This window comes from Schistocerca piceifrons, chromosome X (assembly GCF_021461385.2).
Source record: "Schistocerca piceifrons isolate TAMUIC-IGC-003096 chromosome X, iqSchPice1.1, whole genome shotgun sequence".
In the NCBI taxonomy this organism is placed as follows: domain Eukaryota; kingdom Metazoa; phylum Arthropoda; class Insecta; order Orthoptera; family Acrididae; genus Schistocerca; species Schistocerca piceifrons.
The window spans coordinates 731,631,756-731,643,480 of NC_060149.1; the positions used below are offsets into that span (position 1 = coordinate 731,631,756).

Here is an 11,725-nt window from a genome sequence, read left to right on the forward strand (position 1 = left end):
TGGTATCCACCCTACGCCTCCACTCACCAAAGGGTTGTTGAGGAGATCACGGTGAGGGACCCTATGTACCTGGAAGAGCTCCCTTCTACCCAACCTTCCATTACACTTGTTCTACTGGGATAGGCTGCTGCCTCCAGAGTGCTGCTGGCCTCGTCGTCTCCGCTTGCAGTATTCGGCCTGGCCACCTGAGTTGGCCGCTCCTTAGATCATGGTTCTGAATACATTGGTGGAGTGTCCTGCCACTTCATACACTTCTCTTCCATTCCCAGCTCTCCCCCTTGTGCTGGCACCAACATAAACCATGACATTTTCGACCCTACATACCGATTTCAGGGTGGAAGAATTTAACATTACCGCCAAAGGCCGATATTAATTGCAGTTCAGAGGTGCTACAACTCACGGTTGACAACCACTACCAAGAGCGTGTGCAGCATGTCACATGGGCTGAGTTGTTCACAGTAGCGGGGCCAAGCAGGCAGCCATAATTCACTCCAGCACATTCTGCAGTATGAATTGCTATCAATCATGCTGTTCTGCTTATTGGATTTCGACTTTCCACTGTATCTGGATTTCCTTGAGCTTATTATTTCCATTTTATTCGGTTTCTGCTGTTGGCGAACTGGGCTTTGTTTACAGAATACACCCGTGTATCATGAATGCACAAAAAAACTCCACTAGAGGATTACATCCGTCCGTGGCTATACGAGACGTCTTGAATGAGTCGCCGGCCGGAGTGGCCGAGCGGTTCTAGGCGCTTCAGTCTGGAACCGCGCGACCGCTACGGTCGCAGGTTCGAATCCTGCCTCGGGCATGGATGTGTGTGATGTCCTTAGGTTAGTTAGGTTTCAGTAATTCTAAGTTCTATGGTACTGATGACCTCAGATGTTAAGTCCCATAGAGCTCAGAGCCATTTGAACCATTTTTTGAATGAGTCGCCACTGGCATAGTGGTGCATACAGTATAGGTCACAATACTGTTCAACTGTTTTGATAGTTTGTTTATTTAAAGATTACTAGTAAAATCTAGTCACTGCTGATCTGCATCTATCCACAACCAGCTTAAGAGGAAGGGGCAACATAACATCAATAAAAAGTTCTTGTATCACTTTTTAAGTGAGACGAACTATTAATCGCTAATATATCTCAGCTTGACTCATCACCAAAATTAAGAACAATGAAGCGAGGAATTTCGTTCCACAGCTACAAGTAATCATTATTAATTTGAAATTTTGAGAGAGTGATGATTCTTTTTTTATTGTTGACTTATCACTGACACATGAGGGTAACGCTATCGTAGTAATATGTAAAATCACTGTGTGTTATAAGTGCAATGACAGTTTACAAGCTAAACGTAATACACTGCTACCCGGACTTACTACAGGAATTATTTACCACTGAAATTGTCTAGGAAATATTTCTTTTATGTGACTATGGGCCTCAACGGAAAGAAGTTTTTCTTATAACTAACTCCATAAATTTAATTATATGTTTACGCTTGGAAGAAGTTAAAACGGGAAATAATTCCATGAACTTTAGGTAGCGTTAATGGAGTTCGTGTGTTAAAGTTTCGCGTGAAACATTCAGGATCTCAGTGTACGCACACTGCAAAAAAAATGAATTATTGACACGAATTCTAGCGATATGACTGTCTACTGAAGAGCAACTAGCGTAACTATTGTTACTGGAATATCGCCTTACAAACAAATCTTGGTCGAAACGTCAAACAAATACATTCTTAAACCAAATTTTGGTTGTCATTTGATACACTACTAACAGAGAAATCATAAAAAAAACTGATTGGTTGTTGAAAGTGTAGCTGCAGATGGAATCAATAACGGTTTTGTACAAGAATTCGTTCAAATGGTTGAAATGGCTCTAAGCACTATGGGACTTAACATCTGAGGTCATCAGACCCCTAGACATAGAACTACTTAAACCTAACTAGCCTAAGGACATTACACACATCCATACCCGAGGTAGGATTCGAACCTGCGACCGTAACAGCCGCGTGGTTCCGTACTGAAGCGCCTAGAACCGCTCGACCACAGCTACCGGCCAAGAGCTCGTACTAGTTACTGTACTCACCAGGCAAGTGTAAATTACGTTTATTTTTTCTGACTTAGATTTCATTTTTTTAATGTTTCTACCACGCAACGGCTATATAATTCTGCTCGGTCCCAAAAATATGAACGACGACAGCTCCAGACGTCATCATCGCTTAAGAATCAAAATTTCAGTACGAGTCCTGAAAGAATAGTTCTTAGTTATTTGACAACTACAAAACTTAAATGATAAATTAAATAGTACAATTTGAAAAGGGTATACAAAGGTTCAAAACTGGTATAATCGCTATAGGGACGATATGAATGATCGTGACTGAGAGACAAACAATAAGGATGTTAGCATACAGTGCTCAGTACTGCTGTCAAACTGAACTTCCAACAGGTTCCATCAAGAATTTCCGTGCGAATTCGTAAGAGCGAACACAATATTTTTCATTTTTTAATTTTATTTCTAAAGCGATGGTGTGTCAGTTGCAAACGGCGGGACAAAAGATATGTCGGAGTCAATGGTTTGGGTCTGGCAATAAAGCTGTCTTAGGGTCGATACTGCACACCGCACCATTACTGCAACGTCGTAAAAACATAAAATATCTGCCCCTTGGTCCTGAAGAGCGATACTCCTGCGTTATGGATCGGAATATACAAAGATTTATAACAAACAGAAGTCTGTAGTGCTGTTGCTACGAACGACATGAGAACTGTAACTATTCTTTTGCAAGGGTATTTTGTATGGAAATTCCAAGAGAAGTTATATTCATGGTAGATCGGAAACAATGCCTAAATCTGTTTTCTGTATTTGTGAATCAAGTGTAGCTACACCTCAAAATACTTCAAAAAATTATTGAAAAAGTAAAGTATCGATGCCGTATGTGTTTTGATCACCAACACACACGAAAGTGGGAAGGCAATCTATCCACATTTTACTTACATTCAAAAAGCCAAGAACATAAAACAGGAAATAATGAAAGGGCCCTTAAAATTCTATACAATGTACCTAAAGGACATAGAATGAACATGTTGGAGGAAATGGAATTTTACACTCATACAGAAATATAGTCGGCCGAAGTGGCCGTGCGGTTCTAGGCGCTGCAGTCTGGAACCACGAGACCACTACGGTCGCAGGTTCGAATCCTGCCTCGGGCATGGATGTGTGTGATGTTCTTAGGTTAGTTAGGTATAACTAGTTCTAAGTTCTAGGGGACTAATGACCTCAGAAGTTGAGTCCCATAGTGCTCAGAGCCATTTTTTGAACAGAAAAATACCCAGAAGAAATCATCAACAAACAAACTTACTTTAAGCACAAAAAATACTTCGAAAATTTTATTGCCATTCTAAAAGAAAAAGGGTAAATCATCGCAATAAACACAAAACAACAGAACACTTATCATTTACGTAAAACCAAAAAAATATTACCTCTGTAATTAAACGTAATCACTGACTCTCCGCTCAACAGAAATTCCTCTGTAAACTTATAGCATATTGCAACAAAAACTTGTACTTAAAGTATGCCGTGCTTCTAGAATGAATGAAGACCGTAACACGCAGCAGAAGGGAGGGGAGAGTGAAGAGATGGCCGCAGAGGTTACGTAGCGCGTGTTCCGTGACATTCAAACACGAGTGGGCGGCAAGCGCATCACGCGGTCGGCGTGTAGTTGGCTGGCCCGCATTAGCGTACGTATGGACGGCGCGGATTGCGCGCACCAGGTACAGATTATAACCGCAGTTCCAGCGCGTCAAGCCGAGTTAATTAGCTTTGCCCGGCGACATCAGTCGTCTGCGACCTCGACCAAATGTTTACGCAGCATAATCAATGCTGAATCTAATCGCTTACCGTTGGCATTTCTATTCCTTACCACACCTCTACACTGAAGCGAAAAACAAATCGCAGCACCATAAAATAATTAATGCAGAGTAATGCAATTTCGGGAGTACATCTGTCTAGGTAACACATTTAAGTGAAACTTCCTGGCAGATTAAAACTGTGTGCCGGACCGAGACTCGAACTCGGGACCTTTGCCTTTCGCGGGCAAGTGCTCTACCAACTGAGCTACCCAAGCACGTATCACGTCCCGTCCTCACAGCTTTACTTCTGCCAGTATCTCGTAGAGCACTTGCCCGCGAAAGGCAAAGGTTCCGAGTTCGAGTCTCGGTCCGGCACACAGTTTTAATCTGCCAGGAAGTTTCACATCAGCGCACACTCCGCTGCAGAGTGAAAATCTCATTCTGGACACTTTTAAGTGATTAACATTGCAAGATCACAGGTAAATGTAAGCGCGAGATAAGCCATTGCGTATGTGAAACGCTGGTACATTAATAACCGGTGTAACCGCCAGAATTTTGAATGCAAGCAAGCAAACGTGAACGCATTCCTTTCTACATATGCCAGATATCAGTTTGTGGGACGGATTTCCGTGCCAGTTGCACTTGGTCGGTCGATACAGGGTTGGTTAATGCTGTTTGTGGACGACGCTGGAGTTGTAGTCCGATGATGTCCCATATGCACTCGAAGACAGAGCTGATGATCCAGCAGGCCAAGGCAACAGGTCGAATAACCAGACTAACGCACAAATTTGCAGTCAGGTTGAGATAACCACAAATGTGCTCTCGCTGTCATACAAAATCGCAATCCAGACCATATAGCCTGGTGTGTAGGTCCAATGTGTCTAGCACGCCGACGAGGTGGTTCCAGGCCTTCAGCTGCCCTCCTCCTAGCCAACACACGGCTATCACTGCAATGAGGAAGAAAATACAACACACCTACACTCTGCCATTCAATGAGCTCTCGCTTGACACCACTGAAGTCACAATTGGCGGTGGTTTATGGTTAGTGAAATACGCGCTACAGGGAGTCTGGCTCGCAGGTGTTCTTGAAGTTACCGATTTGTAATAGTTTGTTGTGTCACTGTTGTGCAAACTGCTGCTCAACTTGCTGCTGCAGATGATATCGATGCGCTAGTGCCATACCTCGAACATGATGGTCATACATCCAGGAGTACCACGTGGCCGTCTGGAGCCCGGTCCTCTTGCGACTGTACATTCTCGTCACCAGTGCTGCCGGAAATCACGTACAGTGGCTACATTCCTGTCAAGTCTCTCTGCAGAAGGAACATGTAGCTTCTCATAGCCCTATTACACGATTTAGTTCAAACTCAGTGAGGTGACGATTACAGCGACTTTGTCGTTTTAAGGGCATTCTTGACTAACATCGACGCACCACGCCCAATCTCAAGGGTAACTAACTCTGACGACCGTTACAGCGTCTTTTGAAAGCAAATCTGAACTGCGTGCTCATGGTGACGCTACTAGGTGTGACTGGCGCGAAATCTGAATAGACATCATCTCTCAGATGAAGAGACACGCCTGCCAACTCTTGTTTATGTCGCACAACTTCTTCTTGGTGTTGCAATTTTTTTGCATCAGTATATTTGTAAACAGAATATTAAATCTTAATATCCTGGGTGTTATTACATCTTATTATGTCGTCTATAATTCAGATTACACGGTAAAGTGTGGTGTGCGTTCTGTAAGTCCTTCGGTACACACACCATCAGATTATTTGACTCGTCGCTCTAATGAAGTAGGCGAGTGTCACACCTTAGGTACACACACCACAGATTATTTGACTCGTCGCTCTAACGAAGTAGGCGAGTGTCAGCAATATGTATCGTGGTCTTATCGTGGCGTGTTTATCATCTGCCGTTAGGTCAGACGATAGAAATGCCACTTGCACGCTTAGAGTACCAGATTGACGGTGACCAACTTTAAACAGAACTTGATTAATTTTCACACACATTTATTAAAATAATAAAAAGCATAGACATTACGTAACTTGATTCTAGATGTTGTTTACAATTGACAATCTGAAGTTCCTTTGGTCTGGGTACGTTAATCTTATTCTCACATATCTCTGATACTTGACAACGTGTCTATTCATTTATCTTCATGGCTATGTACAGGAATATGATAATCTTCTTAGGTGCAGACTGAAACTTGACTATAGACTGGTACAGACTAATGCAGACTGGTACAGACTGGTGCAGACAAATGCAGACTGACTGATCGGAGGTCTGTACACTCGTTATAATACCTCGCGCGTTCATGTATCACTGCGCGAGTGTGATCCGCGAGGAGAAAAGGTTCTACATTAGCAGCGATCTCATTGGCTGCGTTACATATTAATACGCAGATCGGTGGAAGCAGAATTTGGTCCGCCTCTAAGGCAGCGCCATCTCGTAGTGCGGAGACAGACGAGCGCTGCGCCTGCGCTGTTGTGCTTAGCGGGGCGCGCTCTAGTGGGAAAGTTGTGTACGCGCTGACTATGCGGAACTATGTACACAACAGAAAGCTTCTGCTTGAGCATGACACAAGGAAACAGGTACGTTCAATATCCACAACGCCCAAAATGGAGGTCTCTAACACAGCATAGTGCGGTGGCGCACAACACTGATGTAATCACAAAGAATTCACGAAGTCGAATTAAGCTGGGACATGAATTTGTTATACAATTATATCCTTGGTTAAATTCAAAGTAAAAGCTACTGACAGGTTTATGAGCGATGCTTGGAAATATATAGTAGCTAAAGAGCCCTGTACATGAGGGGTAAGGGTCCCAGGCTATCAGACTGTCTTATTGTTCCCCAAAAATCTCCACTCTATAAAACAGAAAAATATCATCTGGCAATGTTGGTGGTGATCCAACAAGGCATCGGTTCTAGGTGGTCATTTAGGTGCTACGGGGGGAGGGGGGATATGCTGGCAAATAAACAATTGTAACTATTAGTAGTATTAACGATATTATTATAGTTATTATATCCTAGGCGATACCGTTCCTGTAAATAATTATACACGTATGAAAATCTAGTTTCAAATTATCCTTCCACATTTACTAGTCGTGGTATTAACGTTGTTATATAATACTGTTTTTATTAAACTCTGATTCAGTGCGTTTTATAAGAGAAGGTCCTTGGTCTGACATGAATCTCGTAGGTTAAACAAACAGGTAATGCGTAACAAGAACACAAAATTTCACCCGCAAGCGCTCATCGCACTTATACACACTATAACAAACTCACCATTCACTTTTGGAGAAAGGTGAAAACATAAGCTATTCCCATTCTGCATGTTAAGTTCCTTATTTGTTATGTATACACGCACGCACAGTAACGAAAAACAGTCTGTGATAATGTGATAGTGTAAAGAAAACTTTTGCCAAAGTTTTTCGTAGAAGTCCGTGATAGTGAAACGTGGACACTGACTAAACGTTCGCGGTTGGCACATTCGAATTATGGGAGGGTGAAAGATTTATAGAACGAGAGATCCATCCTCGACTGAACGGACTGAGCAAAAGAAGAAATGAAACTAGAATACAGCGTCTCGTTGACGACGCGATCTGTAGGTACGGCGCAGGAGCTTGGAATGGGCAGGGGCAGAGCAGGAAGTACCCTATTCCGACATTCACCTGAAATGATTTAGGGAAATCGCTTAAATATTTTCTACACTAAACAAAAGGCGAAAGAACAAATAAAAAACTGACAGTGCGTCTGGAATATGCAAATATTAGTACTGTTCTGATATACACTCCTGGAAATGGAAAAAAGAACACATTGACACCGGTGTGTCAGACCCACCATACTTGCTCCGGGCACTGCGAGAGGGCTGTACAAGCAATGATCACACGCACGGCACAGCGGACACACCAGGAACCGCGGTGTTGGCCGTCGAATGGCGCTAGCTGCGCAGCATTTGTGCACCGCCGCCGTCAGTGTCAGCCAGTTTGCCGTGGCATACGGAGCTCCATCGCAGTCTTTAACACTGGTAGCATGCCGCGACAGCGTGGACGTGAACCGTATCTGCAGTTGACGGACTTTGAGCGAGGGCGTATAGTGGGCATGCGGGAGGCCGGGTGGACGTACCGCCGAATTGCTCAACACGTGGGGCGTGAGGTCTCCACAGTACATCGATGTTGTCGCCAGCGGTCGGCGGAAGGTGCACGTGCCCGTCGACCTGGGACCGGACCGCAGCGACGCACGGATGCACGCCAAGACCGTAGGATCCTGCGCAGTGCCGTAGGGGACTGCACCGCCACTTCCCAGCAAATTAGGGACACTGTTGCTCCTGGGGTATCGGCGAGGACCATTCGCAACCGTCTCCATGAAGCTGGGCTACGGTCCCGCACACCGTTAGGCCGTCTTCCGCTCACGCCCCAACATCGTGCAGCCCGCCTCCAGTGGTGTCGCGACAGGCGTGAATGGAGGGACGAATGGAGACGTGTCGTCTTCAGCGATGAGAGTCGCTTCTGCCTTGGTGCCAATGATGGTCGTATGCGTGTTTGGCGCCGTGCAGGTGAGCGCCACAATCAGGACTGCATACGACCGAGGCACACAGGGCCAACACCCGGCATCATGGTGTGGGGAGCGATCTCCTACACTGGCCGTACACCACTGGTGATCGTCGAGGGGACACTGAATAGTGCACGGTACATCCAAACCGTCATCGACCCTATCGTTCTACCATTCCTAGACCGGCAAGGGAACTTGCTGTTCCAACAGGACAATGCACGTCCACATGTATCCCGTGCCACCCAACGTGCTCTAGAAGGTGTAAGTCAACTACGCTGGCCAGCAAGATCTCCGGATCTGTCCCCCATTGAGCATGTTTGGGACTGGATGAAGCGTCGTCTCACGCGGTCTGCACGTCCAGCACGAACGCTGGTCCAACTGAGGCGCCAGGTGGAAATGGCATGGCAAGCCGTTCCACAGGACTACATCCAGCATCTCTACGATCGTCTCCATGGGAGAATAGCAGCCTGCATTGCTGCGAAAGGTGGATATACACTGTACTAGTGCCGACATTGTGCATGCTGTGTTGCCTGTGTCTATGTGCCTGTGGTTCTGTCAGTGTGATCATGTGATGTATCTGACCCCAGGAATGTGTCAATAAAGTTTCCCCTTCCTGGGACAATGAATTCACGGTGTTCTTATTTCAATTTCCAGGAGTGTATATAATTGATAATAATGTTACCTTTAGGGCGCAGAGTATTAAGTAAATTGCTTCCAGTTCCTCCCGTCTTACCTGTCGCCCGCGGTGTGCCATTTTTGCCATGTTGATATACATATCATTATGAAGTTTACGAGGCTACGGATGAAAGCGACTGCTGTAATCAATAACGAGCTGTGAAGTGCCGTATGCAGCGAAGGTACCTGTTCTACATTGTCATTCAGACCACTGTAAACCAAAAAGTTACGTTTGCGAATGGAATTTGAAACAATGAGGTTTAATATTACATAAATTTTCGTATAATATGTAGTAACGTTTGATTCTCAAACGCTGCCCAAGAAGCAACGGTGTAGTATGCATTGTACAGGAGAGGCACACACATCGCCTGAGAGACAGCGCTTCAATTGTCTCTTGTTAAATCAAATTAGTAGTCAATGCAAATTTCGTTCTCACTGCGCAAACTGCATACGTGATCATTTTCGGTGAGACTGTTCGTTCCGCCGCAGAAGTTTTGTATATACATTGCGGTGAACCACATGATACACTGAGCAAACGATTCTCGGAATACATTAGGGAATGGCTGAGTTAGGAAGCAGCCAGGAAAAGAAGAATCGTATTCAACAAACGGACGACAAAATCAGTGGACGCTTCTATGTGACTGCATTGTCCCCTGTAACTACAACTACATCTGCGTTTGTATTGTGGGATCTACCTTAAAGTGCATGGCAGGGTGTAATTGCCCTTGTAACATGCATTAAGGTTTCTTCCCTTTCCATTCGCATATACAGCGCTGGAACAATAAGTGCTTAAATGCCGCTGCACGCACTCCGTTGTCAGGCCACGAGTGGCCTACCAGGACCATCCGACCGCCGTGTCACCCTCCGAGGAGGATGCGGATAGGAGGGGCGTGGGTTCAGCGTACCGCTCTCCCGGTCGTTATGATGGTATTCTTGACCGAAGACGCCACTATTCGGTCGAGTAGCTCCTCAATTGGCATCACGAGGCTGAGTGCACCCCGAAAAAGGGCAACAGCGCATGGCGGCTGCATGGTTACCCACCCAAGTGCTGGCCACGCCCAACAGCGCTTAACTTCGGTGATCTCACGGGAACCGGTTTATCCACTGCGGCAAGGCCGTTGCCTAAATGCCTCTGCGCTCACTGAAATTTGTATAATCCTGCCTTTTCCATCGCTATTGGAGCGATAGATAAGTACATGCAGTATATTGCTAGATTCCACACTTAATACTAAATCTCGAAATTATTGCAGCAGGCTTTCGCGAGAATGTGGTGCCCATCCGTAGTCCGTAGAGGGCTGCTAGTTCCGGTTTTTCAGCCTCTCACTGCCTCTCTTTCGTGTGTCAAACAAATCTGTGACCAGTCGCGGATATTAAGCCTTCCCTGTTAGTCCTATTTGGTCTTGGTCTCGTACACTTCAGAAATATTCTAGGACGTATCGCAAGCGCGTTTTGTAAACAGGATCTTGTAGTATAACTGCATTTTCCCAGTATCTCAGCAATGAGCCAAAATCTGCGACCTGCTTTACTTATGGCTGAGACCATGTGATCATTCCATTTTATATCCCTGCAATCTGTTACCATCAGGTATGTCTACGAAATGATTGACTCGAACTACTACTCATTGATGATGTAGTCACAGGACAATATTTTTTCTGAAAACTTCTCGGGTTATCAGCCGAATCGTAGCGTCGTGTTGTCACAACATTTCGACGAATATCCTACTCGTCATATTCAGGCAAAGTGTTAGGTTCGTGTACAGTTGGTTTCTTTATAGCCACTGGACCACCGAATTGTCTAAGTGTCCCAACGAGTGGGTCAGTCGCTTGACTCCGGAAGAGATGTCGTGGCCGGTGGAGGAAGATGCCCCGGTGTATGGAATGTGGTCCAAGCGTGAGTCCCGGTTCTGCCATTCTGTTCCACCCGCTGGATTCGCTGCTTTATCATCAGAGCGTTCCTGGCGTATTTTTGCTAACACCACATCCCATGAGAAGCTCAGTTGGAGACCACTGTTCCGGATGACAATATCGTCGTGCATTCTTATTTCCACTGCCCCTTCGACGATCGAATCCCAGAAGGCGTTGGTGAGCACAGCAACTCTATCTGTTCAAAAACAAACATGTGGCCTTCATTGATGCTGTGCTCTGCCACTGCAGATGTGTCATTTTGGTCAAGGCGAACGCTCTTCACATGTTCTGAACAGCGTTGTGAGATGCATCACTGCGTATGGTCGATGCGCTGCAAGCCTTACTTGCGACTGATGCTGTAGATCGCCGTAGTCCTAGTTGGCCTTTCACTTTTCAAATGTGTTTTTGATTGTAACAGTTGAGCGGAAGTAAGGGAGAGAGGAAAGGATAAGGTTCAACGTCCCGTCCTAGTTCGGCTCATTAGAGACAAAATGCAACATCTGTTATTCAAGGAGAGGGCCACTAAGTGTTCGTGGCCAGTTAAAGTAACTATCAACGAATTCACTTCATGTGATTCTGAGACCAGTATAAGTAAACCGTTTATGACAACACTATATGCCATTTCAAAATCCTCATAGAGCGTTTTTTACCCCCTCATTGTAGATTGGAAGAACAATGGTTTAGGCTGTCCAGCACACATTGTGGAAACATACTTTTGAGGAACTGTAGACATGGTTGTAGGCTTG

At 45.2% G+C, this 11,725-nt stretch overlaps 1 pseudogene; it reads right to left on the reverse strand.

Moving 5' to 3' along the window:
• Positions 1-10,081: 10,081 nt before the first annotated feature.
• Positions 10,082-10,198, reverse strand: LOC124723423 (annotated as a pseudogene).
• Positions 10,199-11,725: the final 1,527 nt, after the last annotated feature.